Source organism: Martes martes (assembly GCF_963455335.1).
Source record: "Martes martes genome assembly, chromosome: X".
In the NCBI taxonomy this organism is placed as follows: domain Eukaryota; kingdom Metazoa; phylum Chordata; class Mammalia; order Carnivora; family Mustelidae; genus Martes; species Martes martes.
In genome coordinates, this window is record NC_137897.1 from 41,278,972 (window position 1) to 41,292,482 (window position 13,511).

The window sequence follows — 13,511 nt, forward strand, 5'->3', positions numbered from 1 at the left end:
TTCTTCTTCTAAAACAACAGCTAATGGAAGACTGTGTTACTATAAACAATATATTTTTCCTGGAAATGTTTTTCCTGCCAATTATGTCCTGCATTTTAAAAACAACCATTATATCTTCAGGACATTTTTCCCCTCAGAAAATATAATGGAAATCCATAACAAGCAAGGTTTATTTAGGACATTTGAATTTACAGACACTATTTTGGAAATGTGCTCATGATATTAAAAAATAATTTCCTACCACCCTTTGGCTATGTATATATAGGACCTCTCAATAGGAAATGGTACTTTGTTCAGTTACCTCAGATTCAAATCTTGGAACACAGGTCCCAAAGAATTCAAGACCTCACACCCTGAACATAGACCCCCCCGCCAAACCTCACACTCATAGGACCATGAAGATTTTGGAGACTTCACACCCTGAAGATCAATAACCAAATACAACATACAACTCTTGGAGCACTGACCCTCTCAAGTTCAGAGACCTTACACCCTGCGTTTAGATGCCAAAAAACAAAACCAAACCAAAAAACTTGGAAGCAAACTTGGGAAACAAGCCCTCAGAAAGGTCAAACTCCTCCATCCTTGAAAAGAGACCCCAAACACCTCAGACTCCAGTTTTGGAACACACGCCATGAGAATATTCTATGTCATAACAATCCGGACACACCTCTGAACATTGGTGATTCAATATCTGGTACTCAGACCTTCAATGAATGCATAGACCTCATACCTAGTACACATCTTACAAATACCTGAGACTTCAACCTTGACAGAAACCTTCAACAAGCTCAATAAACTTACTCCTTAAAAAAAAATCCATATAAGTTATATAAACATTAAAATAAGGCCCTATAAGATTTGTGAATATTAGGCCCAGAAAACAGACATAAAAGTCCTCACATATTGGAACAGAGGCCTTGAAGATTTCACAGAACTAAAACTCTAAACACCGATGTGCAAATACATCAAATTCATTATCATAGACCCTCAAAGACTTCAAACCCTTACTCTCAAAATATAGATGCACAAATACCTCAAAATCAATCCTAAAAAAACATCTTCAAGGAGTCAGATACCTCAGGCCCCACCTGGACACGTACCACCAAACACTTAAGACCTTGACCTGCCAACATAGACCTTCAAAGGTCAGAACCCTCACATGCTGAATATAGACTCCAGAAGCTCAGATTCAAAATTCATATAGAAGACTCGCAGTTTCAGAGTCCTCATACTCCAACCACAAATCCCTGAACTCACAAACGCAGATACCCTGCAACATCAGATGGAAACCTGGGAACTCAGTTCATCAAAATGTTTCAGAACCCAGACCTCACAGCCCTATAGAACACAATCAAAACTTTTGCACCAACATCCTTACAGTGTGGAGCAACCTCACACTCAGATCACAGACCCAAAATACTTCAGATCAAACTCTGGAGCACAGACAGTTAATAACTTCAGATACCTCTTATGCCTTGATCACAGACTCCCAGAGCCCCTGATTCAAACCTTGGCACAGACCCTCAAAGACTTCAGAGTCCTTATTCCATGAACATAGACCTTCAAATACCTCAGATTTAAACCTCTGAACATAGATTCTTTTTTTAAAATATTTTATTTATTTATTTGACAGACAGAGATCACAAGTAGGCAGAGAAGCAGGCAGAGAGAGAGGAAGGGAAGCAGGCTCCCCGCTGAGCAGAGAGCCCGATTCGGGGCTTGATCCCAGGACCCTGGGATCATGACCTGAGCTGAAGGCAGAGGCTTTAACCCACTGAGCCACCCAGGTGCCCCATATAGATTCTTTTTTTTTTTTTTTTTAAGATTTTTATTTATGTATTTGACAGAGAGAGACATAGCGGGAGAGGAAACACAAGCAGGGGGAGCTGCAGAGAGAGAGGGAGAAGCAGGCTTCCCGCCGAGCAGGGAGCATAATGTGGGGCTTGATCCCAGGACCCTGGGATCATGACCCGAGCTGAAGGCAGATGCTTAATGACTGAGCCACCCAAACGCCCCTGAACATAGATTCTTAAAGAGTTCAGACTTCACTTCCTGAACAGGGATTCTAAACAACTCAGACAAAAAACTTGGAACCTAGAACTTGAAACATTTCAAGAACCTTATTCTTTGAACACAGGGCAAAAATATCTCTGAAACTTGGGATCCAAGCTTAAGGTTTCAAAGACTTTACGACTTGATCACAAACCCCCAGTTACCTCAGATTTAAACCTTACACTGCAGACCCCAGAAAATTTCAGAAGGCCTCATACCCTGAACACAAACCATCAGTTACTTCAGACTCAAACCTTTGGACTGACCCTGAAATTTTTCAGAGAACATGAGGACACACCTCTAAATATCTGACTCAAAACATGGAATATATGCCCTTAGAGAGATCAGAGACTTCATACCCTAAATGAAGACTTCTGAACACCTGAGGCAAAAAACTTGGAACAAAAACTTTCAAAGAACTCATGGACCTTACTTCCTGAACACAGACCCCCAAATACCTCAGACCGAAATGTTGGACTTAGACATTCTAAAAGTTTAAAGACCATATAACCTGAAAGAAAACAAGTCTCTTACTTCCTAAGACTAAACCCTCAGAACAGAAGCTGGAAATCTCAGAGGCTTCAAACTCTGAATACAGACCTATAAATAACTCAGGCTGAATCTTGGGGACACAGATCCTTGGAAAGTACAGAGACCTCATGCTATGAATGCAAGCCTTTGGAAATGGACCCCCATTGGTTTTAGAGACCTCTCACCCTGACCAGAGACTCCCCAAACACCTCAGACTCAAACGTTAAAAGATATCAAAAGGTATGAGAGGCCTTACACTCTGATCACAGACCCACAATGACCCTAGGTTCAAACCTTACAACACAAATTTTCAAAGACTTCAGAGACCTCACACTGTGACCACAGACCACCAAATACTTTACAGTCAAAACCTTGAGCTATAGACCTTAAAGAATTTAGAGAAGTCGTATTCTGAATACAGACTTCCAAACCCCTCAGAATCAAACTTTACCACAGAGACTCTTAAAATTTCAGACTTCATACCCTGACTACGGACCCCCCCAAACAACTCCAGCCAAATCCTTGGGACACAGCGCCTCTAAAAGTTCAGACTTCACACTCTGAAAACAGACCCCAAATACCTCATATTCAAAACTTGGGAAAGAGATCCTCTAAAAGTTCAACACATGCTGAACACAGACCTCTGAATACACACATACCTTCCACCTCTAGCCAACCTTGAGGCACAGTCTGAAAAACAATTGAAGGACCTCGCACCTAGTACACAGACTTCTAGTTACTTCACATTTAAATGTTGGAACAGACCCTCAAGGAATTCAGTAAATGAGAGCACAGAATCCTATGTCAGGCTCAAACTTTCAAACATATACCCTCAAGAGGTGAGAACTTTCAAACACATAACTTACAACTTAAATGCAGACATTTAAATAACTCAGACAAAATTTTTGAAAGCATACCCTCAGAGAATTTAAGGACTTCACTCCTTGAACTAAGAACTCAAATACCTTAGACCCAAACTTGGGACACAAACTCTCTAAAATTTCAGACTTCATGCCTTAAATACAGACCCTCAAGATATTCACAGAACTTACACCCTGAGCACTCACTCTGTATTAATCAGATTGAACCTTGGGATACATCTCAAAGACTTCAGAGATCTTGCACTGTGAACACAGACCCCAAATCTCTCTGACTCAGACTTTGAGCCACAGACTCTCAAAGAGTTCAGAAACCTGAGACTTTGGGGGCACCTGGGTGGCTCAGTTGGCTAAGTGTCTACCTTCAGCTCAGGTCATGACCCCAGAGTCTTGGGATCCAGCCCAGTGCTGGGCTCCCTGCTCTGTGAACAGCCTGCTTCTCTCTTTCCCTTTGCCTGCCACTCCCCCTGCTTGTGTTTTTTTTCTCTCTCTCACTGTTGAATAAATAAACAAAATCTTAAAAAAAAAAAAAAAAAGAAATCCAAGACTCTGACTGTAGTCCCACAATTATGTCAGACTCAAACTTTGGGGCAGACCTTAATTTTTTTTTTAAGATTTATTTATTTATTTATTTGACAGACAGAGATCACAAGTAGGCAGAGAGGCAGGCAGAGAGAGAGGAGGAAGCAGGCTCCCTGCTGAGCAGAGAGCCCGATGCGGGGCTCGATCCCAGGACCCTGAGATCATGACCTGAGCCAAAGGCAGAGGCCTTAACCCACTGAGCCACCCAGGCGTGGGGCAGACCTTTAAAGACTTCAGAGAATTCAACCTTGAGCACAGACCCCCTAAATATCTCAGACTTAAATTGTGGAACCTGGCCCCTCAAAGATTTCAGAGACATTAGTCTTGAAAAAAAAAGACTTCTAAATACTTCAGATAAAAAACTGGGAAACAAACTCTCAAAAATTCCAAGGCCCCACTTCTTGCTTACAGACTCAGATGCAAATTTGGAACAAAGATCCTCTAAAATTTTAGAGAACTCACACCTTGATCAAAAAGCCCAAGTACCTCAGATTTAACTTACAACACAGACCTTCAGAATTTTAGAGATGTCATACATTGAACTCTCACCCAAATAATTCAGATCAAACCTTGGGGTACAGACCTCAAAGAGTTCAGAGATCTTATACCCTGAACATGAACTCCAAATACCTTACACAAAAATCTTGGAGCAAAGCCACTCAAAGTGTTCAAGGGCCATACTCAAAGATTTGAGAGACCTCATACCCCACACAGATAAAGTATTCAGAAGCCTCCCGCTCTCCACACCAATACCACATAACTCAGATTCAAACCTAGGGACCCAGAAATGGTAAATATCTGGGTAAATATAACAGATGATTCTTTTCCTCCTTGGTTCTTTTTTTTAAAAAATATTTATTTTTGAGAGAGAGAGAGCGAGAGCACAAGTAGAGGGAGGAGCAGAGGGAGAAGCAGACTCCTGGCTGAGCAGGGAGCCCAATGCAAGACTCAATCCTAGGACGCTGGGATCATCACCTGAGCCGAAAGCAGAGGGTTAACCAACTGAGTCACCCAGGTGCCCTCTCCTCGGTTCTTTAAAGTATGTTTGAGACTTAAAAGTAAAATTTATAACATTGTTTGGCTTTTTTTTCACAATGGATTTGCCACCAAAACACAGTTGTCATGAAAACCCTTACTAAATCTAAACCAAAATGGGAAAGGAAAAGACTTGTATCAACTTCATTGTTGTTGGACACATAGATTCGGGCAAGTCTACCACAAATGGCCATCTGATCTACAGATGTGGTGGGATCAACAAAAGAACTATCAAAAAATTGGAGAAGGAGGCTGCTAAGATGGGAAAGGTCTCCTTCGAGTAAGCCTGGGTCTTTGATAAACTGAGAGTTGAACATGAACATGATATCACCGTTGAGATCTACTGGTGGAAATTCGAAACCAGCAAGTATTATGTGACTATCATTGATGCCTCAGGACACAGAGACTTTATAAAAAACAAGATCACAGGCATATCTCAGGCTGACTGTGCTGTCCTGATTGTTGCTGCTGGTGTTGGTGAATTTGAAGCAGGCATCTCCAAGAGTGAGCAGACTCATGAGCATGCCCTTATGGCTTACACACTGGGTGTGAAACAACTCATTATTGGTATTAACAAAAGGTATTCCACTGAGTCACCTTATAGCTAGAAGAGATATGAGGAAATCATATCACCACCTACATTAAGAAAGTTGGCTACAACCCCAACACAGTAGCATTTGTGCCAATTTCTGGTTGGAATGGTGACAACATGCTGGAGCCCAGTGCTAACATGCCTTGGTTTAAGGGATGGAAATTCACCTGTAAAGATGGGAATGCAAGTGGAACTACACTGCTTGAGGCTCTGGATTGTATTCTACCACTAAATTGTCCAACTGACAAGCCCTTGTGTCTGCTTCTCGAGGACATCTACAAATTGGTGGTATTGGTGCTGTCCCTGTGGGTGGAGTAGAGACTGGTGTTCTTAAACCTGGCATGGTGGTCACCTTTGCTCCAGTCAATATTACAACTGAATTAAAGTCTGTTGAGATGGACCACGAAGCTTTGAGTGAGGCTCTTGCTGGGGACAATGTGGACTTCAATGTCATGAATGCGTCTGTCAACAATGTTCGTTGTGGCAATGTGGTTGGTGACAGCAAAAATGACCCACCAATGGAAGCAGCTGGCTTTATGGCTCAGGTGATTATCCTGAATCATCCTGGCTGAATCGGTGCTGGATATGCACCTGTGCTGGGCTGTCACACGACTCACATTGCTTGCAAGTTTGCTGAGCTGGAGGAGAAGATAGATCATCATTCTGGAAGAAAGCTGGGAGATGGTCCCAAGTTCTTCAAATCTAGTGATCCTGTCATCATTGATATGTTCTTGGCAAGCCTATGTGTGTTGAGAGCTTCTCTGACTATCCTCCTCTGGATCATTTTGCTGTTCATGACATGAGACTGATGGTTGCTATAGGTGTCATCAAAGCAGTGGACAAGAAGGCAGTTGGAGATGGCAAGGTAACCAAGTCTGTCCAGAAAGCTCAGAAGCCTAAATGAATATTATCCCCAATACCTGCCACCCCAGTCTTAATCAGTGGTGGAAGAATGGTGTCAGAACTTTTTGTGTTAACTGGCCACTTAAGTTTAATAGTAAGACTGGTTAATGATAACAATGCATTGTGAAATATTCAGAAGGAAAGGAGAATGTTTTGTAGACCATCTGGGGTTTTATTTTTGTATCTGTGTGTATGGCATTTAAGTCATTAGTTTTTAAACTCAGTACTTTTTAATGGAGACAGCTTGACCAAAAATCTGTCACAGAATTTTGAGACCCATTAAAACAAAGGTTTAATGAGAAAAAAATTATAACTTAATCTGTAGTTTTCAACATATGTAAATGTAACCAATCAGACAGCTACAGCCTAAGGAGGTAATGGTAAAAAGGCCTATAAGGTGGCAACGTTTCTTCATTTGAACTGAAATGAGAAAATATTGATTCTAAGTGGAATATGAACAGTTAAATATGTACTTTGTAATTCCTACTATAAAACCGTATACAAAGATAGAGTCAAACTTACAACAGATATATTGAAATGGAATACTGAAAAGTTTTAAATAACCCAAAACAAGGCAGTAAAGGTAAAACAGGAATGAAAAACAGAAGGAAAAAACAGAAAACAATAACATGGTAGGTCTAAATCCAAACATCAATAATCCATGAAATTTAAATGGCCTAACTACATCAATTAAAGGACAAAGACTATCAAAATGAAAAACCATGACCTAACTATTTATAAATGTAACGATACAGGTTGCATGAAAACAAAAGGATGGCTGGTTTCCGTGTAGAGATATACAGAGTTGGAAAGAGCATCACTTCCATCCTCACAAGAAAAAAGCTGTACAAACTGCAACTTAAATACTTTTCTTGAAACCATCATAGAAATGAGTTTTCTGGGGGGAAACAACTAACTTAAAATCTAAAAAGACAGGCACCTATAGGAAGACATAGCACGTGGACATTTGATTATCTGGGACAGATGCCTTCAAATGTCACATAAACCAGTAAGAAAATCCTTAACAAATTGCTAAAGGCTGAGTGTGTACTGGTGTGAAAGTGTGAAGGGTCCTAGGGGTTGCAGACCTGGAAGTTTCACACCTGCTTGCACCCTTTTCGTCTAGAACACCACCAGGTGCTGGCAGGGATGTTGAGGAGAATCCTGAGAAGACTGAGGAAATGGGACAGGAGGCACTGCTGAAAGTATACAAACCAATCTTGTCAATCTCCCACACAAAACAAAAGCTTTAATCTGTATGCTGAAAACTATCAAAATATGTTGCCTAAGATCACTGGTAAAAACCCACTTCAGTTGGGAGAAAAATATGGAAATGGCCATTGAAACTCTTGCCTACCCACTCTCGCTCTCTCTCCTAGGTAGCAAAAGCCTTCATCTGTGGGCAGCAGGACATCAAAGCTGGAACCTAAGTGCAGAGGTGGAAACCTACTGCAGCTGGGAGAAGGGAAGGCTAGGAGTGGGAGTGGGGAGTGAGAAGTAATCTCTATCCCGGGAGTAATAAGTGCTAGGCTCAGCACTCCATCTGGCAGAGTGGTAGAAACTCTTGTGAAGGCCACATAACCCTGAGACCCAAGTCCACAGTGCCTGCCTAATACTGAGACTTAGTAAGAATATCAGGAAACCTACTCCCTCACTTCCCACCCACGAACAAGCCTCAGAGAAAAAATAAGCATGAAATACAGCTAAGAAAGCTCTAACAGACAAACCTTTTCTAGGGAACAACACAATGGGAAGACCCAAATCCAAGTGCGGAGATCAAAACAAGGCATGAGTGGAAGGACTTGAAGGCTCTTGGTGCACTGAGGGTAACAATAAACTTAGTACAACTCCTTATTAAGTTAATACTATCCTAGCAGAAATACCCCTACTAAAATCCTAGGAGGAGTAACTGTATGCTCTTCTCCTAACATACACAATATTTACTTTAGTATCTAACTGTCCTATACAACATGTCAGATTTTCAACATAAAATTCTTTTGCATACAAAAAGGCAAGAAACATACAGTCTGGAGGCAAAGCCAAACTTGGATATGACACAGATGATGAAAGTATCAGAGAATTTAAAATAATTGTGGTTAATATGTTAAAGGTTCTAATGGAAATGGGAATAAGAGAGGAAGTCTTCTCTGGTGTCTCAATTAAGCCTTATTCTTAGGCAAGCACTGTGGGCATGTGTCTTGGGGGAGTGCCTTCACAATATTCCTGTCCCTTCCTCTGTGGGTAGAGTTTGTTTCCCCTGTTCACTTCTCCCAGCAGCATGAGTATACCCACCTCCCACTTTGATGCCCCAGCTCCTGAAGATGGAAGTTTTTGTTACTTAGGGAAGATAGGAAAGTAGGTCTGGGCCAAGTTTCCTTGATGACCTCCATTGCCTTCCCCTAGTTGTAGTGCAATTTTACCAGTGCCTGCAGATTAAGCGTTTTCATTCTGTAAGGGAGATCAGGGAAATGGGTCTGGGAGGATTTGGGCCATGGCTGTTCTCTTCTTGCTAGCACCACGGGAAACCTTTCTGGATTCTCTGTGTGAGTGTAGTGGTATTCCTGGAGGAAAAGCCTGCAAGAGAGTGGGAACCCGACATGGCTGAGTCCCTTGAGAGCTTCGAGTTCCCAGGCTAGGTCCCCAGGAATTCATCACAATTTTTTGTTTAATGTTCATAATGGCTTCTGCCCCTGGTCAGCAAATGTTCCAGTCCTGTGTCTTCCTGCAGGCACCTAGTTCCCTCCAGATTTTGGGAAGACATTTACTCTATGACCTCAGTTCTTTGATGAGTCCATGAAAACTCATTAATTTGGAATTCATCCAGTTTTTCCTTTGATGGGATAGGCAACATCTTTCCAGCTCTCCATCTCTGAACTGAACTTCTAGGTCATATGGTACGTGTATATTTAACTTTATGGGAACCTGCCAAACCATTTTCTAAGAGTGGCTATACAATTTTGTATTTGTGCCAATAACATGTGAGAGATCCAATTGTTCCACATCCTTATCAGTACTTAGTATTGTCAGTACTTTATCTTTTGGTCATTTAACAGGTATGTATTGGTATCTCTTGTGGTTATAATTTACATTTCCCAAATGGCCAATAATATGGTGCATCTTTTCATGGACTAATTTCCCATCTATATACCCTCTTTGATTTAGTGACCATGACTTTTTGCCAATTTGTAAATTGGGTTGTGTTTTTTTCTTGTTATTGAGTTTGGAGAGTTCTTTATATATCCTGGATGGAAGCCCTTTGTCAGATATAGGATTTTCAAATATATTCTCTTTGTAGCCATCTTTTTTTTAAAAGTTAGTATTTAATCATTTTAAGGACATTGAAGAGCCCTCATGAAAATTCAAACATGAGGTGGGATTTTATAATACACACATGCATCCTCAAAATCGCAGCCTAATCTTTCCTACTCTTGTATAATCCTAAGCCAGCCACCTTATCTTGGGCACTTTTAAGATACCTTGAACAAAAAATCAAGTGCTTTGCAGCTCTAAGTTCAGAATATTAGGTTGCAATATGTTTGACCTTGTAAAGAGGAGATTATATCCGTTCAAATTAATTATCTTCTGTGATAGAGAGAAAGGCCTTAAAGATAAACTAATAGGTCTTCAGTTATTCAGGCCTGAGCTAGGCTTTATTTCTATCCTTTAGTCTTATTAATGATTAGTTCTGTGGTTTAGGAATCATACTCCAAGGAATCCGAGAGTTCTATAGAGGATCCCCAGAGGCTGTCTAAGAGATCAGCAAGGCAAGGACAGAGATGATGAGCTTCTGGGAGACTCTCCTCTCTGGCTTCAAGCAGAGCAGCTGTTTTTTTATTATTAAGTTTGGCTATATTTTTTGTTTAATAAACATTTATATTTTGAAATGATTTTAGTTTTACAGAACAGTTGCAAAGATAATACGAAGAGTTCCCATGTACTCTTCAGTCAGATTCACCTAATGTTAATATCTAATATAAACATGGTACCTTTGTCATAACTAAAAAAAATTAACATTGGTACTGTGCTTGGAGTACTGCTAACCAAAGCACAGACTTTATTTAGATTTCATTAATTTCTCCAGTAAGATTCTTTTTTTAAAAACATTTTATTTTTAAGTAATCTCTACATGCAACATGGAACTTGAACTTACCACCCTGAGATCAAGAGTGACACGCTCCAGTGACTGAGCCAGCCAGGTGCCTCTCCACTAATATTCTTTAAATGTTCCAGAATCCAATCCAGGAAATCGCATTGCATTAGAGAAGATTTTCTTTTCATTCTTTTGACAGTGTCTTTCACAAAGCAAACGTTTTTTTTTTTTTCCCCTAGAGAGTTTATTTATTTATTTGACAGAGAGAGACACAGAGAGAGGGAACACAAGCAGGGGGAGCGGGAGAGGGAGAAGCAGACTCCCCACTGAGCAGGGAGCCAGATGTGGGCCTTGATCCCAGGACTCTGGGATCATGACCTGAGCCAAAGGCAGCCATCCAACGACTGAGCCACCCACACACCCCACAAAGCAAAAGTTTTAAATTTTGATGAAGATTGACTTAACATTTTTTTCTTATATGAATTGTGCTTTTTGTGTCATGTAGAAGAATCTGTGGACAAACTCAAGGTCTCCTAAGTTTCTTTCTTTAACTTTTATAGTTTTCTATTTTACATTTGGATATAAGCTCCATTTGGTATTAATTTTTGAATATGATGTGACATTTAAGTACAGATTCATTTTTGTTGTATATGACTGTCCAATTGTCCCCATACCATTTATTAAAAATATAGATTTTCCTTGCCTTACAATGGGGTTATGTCCCCAAAAAACCCATCAGAAGCTGGAAATATTTTAAGTTGAAAATACATTTAATAAACCTAACTTACCAAACATCATAGCTTAGCCTAGCCTTAAACAGGCTCAGAACACTTACATTAGCCTGCAGTTGGGCAAAATCATCTAACACAAAGCCCATTTTATTTCATTATTTTTTTGAAGATTTTATTTATTTATCAGACAGAGAGTGTGCACAAGCAGGTGGAGTGGCAGGTGGAGGGAGAGGGAGATGTAGGCTCTGCACTGAGCAAAGAGCCTAATGTGGTGCTCAATCCCAGGACCCAGGGATCATGACCTGAGCTGAAGGCAGACGCTTAACTGACTGAGCCCCCCAGGTGCCTCACAAAGCTTATTTTATAATAAAGTGTGGACTAGCTCATGTAATATATTGAATACTATACTGAAAGTAAAAAACAGAATGGTTGTATGCGTGTAGAATGGTTGTAAGTGTGCTGGCTGACTTAATTGCATGGCTGACTGGGAGCTGTGGCTTGCTGCTGCCCAGCATCACAAGTATTATACTACATATAGTTAGCCTGTGAAAAGATCAAAATTCAACATTCAAGGTACCATTTCTACTGAAAGTGTATCGCTTTTACACCACTGTAAACTTGAAAAATTGTAAGTCAAACCACTCTAAGCCATTGTACTACCCTGTAACATCATTTGTACTACTCTTTCTCTGTTGAATTGGTTTTGCACCTTTGTCAAAAACACAATTGGCCATATTTGTGTGCACCAGTTTCTGGACTCTTTTCCATCCCGTTCATCTATGCATCTTGATTACTGTCACTTTATAATAATTCTTAAAATCAGGTAGGTTAGTGCCTGGATCTAAGTTTTTAAATACCATTTCTCAATAAAAGGAACCAGGAATCCTGAAGAAATGGCTGATTCTAGGGCAGAAGATGAACCTGTATAATCTTGTATTGCCAGAAAGTAAGGAGAAGTTAAAAAACAAAAACAAAACAAAACAACAAAGAAGAGGAAGGCCATGTCATAGCACACAGGAGCCAGTGTGGAAGAGGTAGGTCTCAATGGCAGGACTGCAACAGTTGGAGCAACAGAACAAAACAATTGTATTGGAATAGAACCTAAGAGATAAAAAAAAAACTAAGTATACATACTGATATAAACGATCAAATAAATAAATAAATGGGGGAGAAGGGACAAATGTTCCTTACAGAAGAATTCCAGATAATAAATGTAGAAGGAATGAGTGAAACGGAAAATCACTAAAACCACTATTAAAACAGCAGAGCGGGGGGGAGACAAGATGGCGGGGAAGTAGGAGGAGGCGCCTTTTCAACCTGTACCCTAAAGTGAGCTGATTACCTACCAAAGAACTCCGATCACCCATGAAATCAGCCTGAGATCAGAATTATACACGTCTGGATCTCTACGGGCAGAAGACGCCAGTGGGCAGGTAAAGTGGAGTGGGAACGTCGGACTGATATCGGAAGATAAACAAAAGGGGGAGGGAGCCACCAGAGGCGACCGATTGGAATATAATACCCCAATACGAGAGTGCCCTGCATCTGGGGACCAGCGTTAACTTGGAGTCTTGTTGAAAGCACTCAAAAGAGCAAACGATCGCGCGCGGGGAAATTGTGGGAATCGGGGAGGCTAGGGATAGGGGCTTAAGTCCCCAGACCCAGGGCAGCCTCCCCTGGCGCTGAGCCAGAGAGTGCGGCGGAGAAACCTGGTCTTTGTCCCGGAGCCGCCAGTGCGCCCGAGAACGGGTGGAGTCCGGCTCCCGTGAGGGGCTGGGAGCCACACCAGACGGCAGAACGCGCACCTTACTGAAGATGGGCGTGTGCCTCACCCTCCCCTGAGAGAGGTGCACAAACGCCCAGCCTGGTGTTCTCGGACCCACGCGGCGATAGACCCACGCGGCAATAGAGCCGATAGAGCTGGAGGCACCGCGCCCCAAATCCTTCCCTGGGAGAGTTGCGCGCAAGCCCGGCGCTCTTAGCCCCGGCCAGCAGGAAAATCTCAGTGTGCGATCGCTGCTTGGAACCTCTCTGGCGCTCTGGAGCTGCCCAGACAGCCACAGCTGCCTTGGTTTTGCGTACAAGCAGGAGATCCTACGTCCCCAGGGACCGTG

General features: G+C 41.5%; 1 protein-coding gene and 1 pseudogene across 2 annotated transcripts in view; both read left to right on the forward strand.

Moving 5' to 3' along the window:
- LOC308337131 (P antigen family member 4-like) overlaps positions 1-13,511 on the forward strand; it is a 148,291-nt gene that overhangs the window by 109,148 nt on the left and 25,632 nt on the right. The gene's annotated exons all lie outside the window — the stretch shown is intronic.
- LOC308359944 (elongation factor 1-alpha 1-like) lies at positions 5,198-6,577 on the forward strand (annotated as a pseudogene). Its single transcript has one exon. The product of its transcript is annotated as an elongation factor 1-alpha 1-like (transcript).